This window comes from Megalops cyprinoides, chromosome 3 (genome assembly GCF_013368585.1).
Source record: "Megalops cyprinoides isolate fMegCyp1 chromosome 3, fMegCyp1.pri, whole genome shotgun sequence".
NCBI lineage: Eukaryota > Metazoa > Chordata > Actinopteri > Elopiformes > Megalopidae > Megalops > Megalops cyprinoides.
The window spans coordinates 2,601,109-2,604,424 of record NC_050585.1 but is presented as its reverse complement, the minus strand read 5'-3'; positions in this window follow the sequence as shown (position 1 = coordinate 2,604,424).

Sequence of the window (3,316 nt, the reverse complement as noted above, 5' to 3'; positions counted from 1 at the left end):
GTGTTTGGGTGTTTTATTGGGACAAAAAGGTAATTTACATACACAAAGGTCTGTGAATGGCATTTATATATTAACCAACCACATGCAACAAATTCTCAAGTTATTCTTATCAGGAGAAAATAGACAAGTTACCAGTAATAAAGGCCTCGTGAACTGTAAGGGCCTAACAGCTGATCCAGGATCAGCCAGTCCAGCCCCAGTCATGAACTGCAGCCCAGCTGAAAAAAGTGTTTTTGGAATCAAGTTTTGAACCCTGGTCTTCCTGCTCAGCTCTGTAATTAGAACTACAAGAATAAATATAGCTGCAAGCAGCAATGACGAGGTCAAGCACTGCAGGGCCACCAGGTACACAACTAATCAGATCAATTTTGAAGACTGGAGAACATTTGTGAGAGGAGTTGCAGAAAGATTGTTTTCATTAAAGTTCAAAATGGCAGACATTGAAACCATTGTGTGCGCTGGATTTGGTATGACTGAAGGAATCAGAAGAAAATTATGATTTTAGGCATGCAGTTCAAAAGATATGTTAAAGTATGCAATATGTGCTGTAGCGCAACCTGGTGGCAAATGACACAAACGCTTGGGCACCCTCTGCATAGTCACAAACGGGCACCAAATTTGGTGTCAGTAAACCACAAAAGTAGATACGGCCTCACTACCTGTTTGGCATCTTTGTTGTTGACTTTGTTAGCGCATTACTAGCGAATGCTAGTAACTGGATAACTTTTGTGTGGCATGATCTCAATATACTCTGACTCAATTTTTGTGAAGACTGGAGAAAATTTGCGGGAGGAGTGGCGGGCAACCAAATATAGTGGAAATGGAAAATTTTACATCTGTTCAACTTGACATGACCCAAGGAATCAAAAGAAAAAGAATCATAATTTTAAGCTAAAGACATCAAAAGTTATGAGCAGAAATTCAATTGTTTTAGTTATAGCGCCACCTTATGGGTGAAATGACACAAAACGTCTTGGACACTCAGGACTGTGTAGTAAGTCCATATACCAAGTTTGGTGTGAAGACACAAAAGTATTGCCGAGATATGACCTCACTTCTTGTTTGGTGTCTTCGCTGTCAAACTCATTTGCATGGTACATGTGAACACTTTGGAATATCTACAATATTTGGATAACCTTTGTGAGGCATGGTCTCAAGATGATATGTACCAAATTTGATAAAGATTGCAAAGAATTTGTAAGAGGAGTAGCGAAAAACTTTTTGTAAAAATTCTAAATGACGGAAAATCCAATATGGCGGACTTTGACGGCAATGGGTGTGTTTGACTCGGCTTGACAAAAGGAATCTAGGAAAAAAAGAATGTTGAAAAAATTCCAACAGGGTCAGGAGTTATGGCCAAAAATGTTGGCTGAACCTTGACCTGATGGTGGTGCTAAAGAGCTTGATTTGCTGACCCCAAAAAATATCTATGGGCTGCCATAGACTCCCATGGCAGATGTATAATAATAATAAGAAAACATACGACACCCACTCTTACCCCACGTTCACGGGAGCAGCGAGGACGTCAAAGTGACCGGAAGTCATTCATTTTCTATGTGAGCCAGCATCTCTCCGTGGCGAGCAGCGGCATGACCGTTGCGGGCACGTCTTGGGCGGTATGGGCATCAGAATAAAGTTATAAAGTCTGGACAACTTTATGGTAATGAGCTATGACACGGTTCGGTTGCAACTAATCGGAATAGAAGTGCTCTGCACTAGAGAATTCTAGAGAACACAACTGTGTAAACTTTTGTTCCCACCAAACATTAGTTCCCAAACACAATGGAGGAGAGGTTGATAATTAATGTAGGCTACACACAAATTAACATTAATGTTAAAGACCAAGGCTAATAAACTTGTCCTATAAACTGCATGTTGAAATTTGACTTAGCACTTAGCATCATTACAAGAGTCACACCACACAAATACCTTTTAATTAGTTTATTTCGTTAGGTTATTTTGTTACAAAACATCTAATTATTATTGTTCATTTCTTTCATTCATTGATTGATTTCTTACCTTCACATTCAAATGATTTCATGAAGTTAACTTACACCCTACTTGTGGTCAGTCGGCACAAAGATACCGGTTGACATGTTTGTTTGCGGCCCCTTTAATTAACATTTGCAAGACCAAGCATTCCAAACGAATTTGTAGCCGCCTATTTCATCTACGTCAGAGCGTCCACTTCTTCGACAGCGTTGTTGGCAGGGAAGCCAGAGCGAATTTTGACACTCTCGCTGCTCCCTATGGGCAATATAGCATGTCCAATTGACATTACCTGAATGTGTTTGGACTGTTGTAGAAAACCAGAATACCCAGAGAAAAGCCACATGAACACAGGGACAAGGTACAAACTGAACGCAGATGCACTCCATATTGTTTGGCAGTAGTGCTACCCATTTGCACCACCGTACTGCCCCCCACCACATATATGTCAAGCTTAAACATAAGCAGTGCCATAAAATGCAGTGTGCCTTCTTGGGACGTCACAATAGGAGTGCCAACGCTGTTGGAGGAGTGCAATTTTTGGGTATTTGAAAAAATCCAAAATCATGGGAAAAAGTAACAGACTTTTTGAAGATCAAATCTTACTTTCATTTCATTTGATATCAATTTAATAAAACACACTGAATAAAACAACATACAGTGATATATTTTCTATATCTTTTAGATGAAATTGCCACATTTAAATAAAATTTCACATTTTCAAATGAATATGTTAAAGAAAAATAAAAATAAACTAGTCTACTGGGATTTCTAATACCACTGAACTGATCTCTGATAAATGGTGCCTTCTGCTGTTGTCAATGTATAATGACATTTAAAAGTCTAGTCCTCCCATGTAAGACAACCCCACTTTTCAGATGTAATTTCTGAAGTAGACAAAAACCCCCTGTCCTACATTCAGGCCAATATGGAAAGTCCAAAACACTATTTAGTGTATTAATTGTGGCAGTAGGTCAAAAGGTGCAGGACATGTGCCTATTTTAAGTGCTACAAACTGATTGTATCTTAGCAGCCATGCCATTTGGACATTGAACTATGTGTTCATTTCCCAGTTAGGACCTGACATGCAATGATGTAATGATCTACAAAAAATCAGTGGCAATATCTGCTTTTCTTTGTGTGGTCTGTGCCTTGTGATGTCCATTAGAGCAAAATGTCATTAAAAACTAAATACATGGACACATGGGTGTTTCAACCTGTTTTTCAGTATAGAACCCCAAAGTGGCCAAATTTCACTAAACTTAGTGTGTGCCACCCAGGCCCCATGGTAAGCATGTGTACCAGGTTTTATGCCAATGAACAAAAG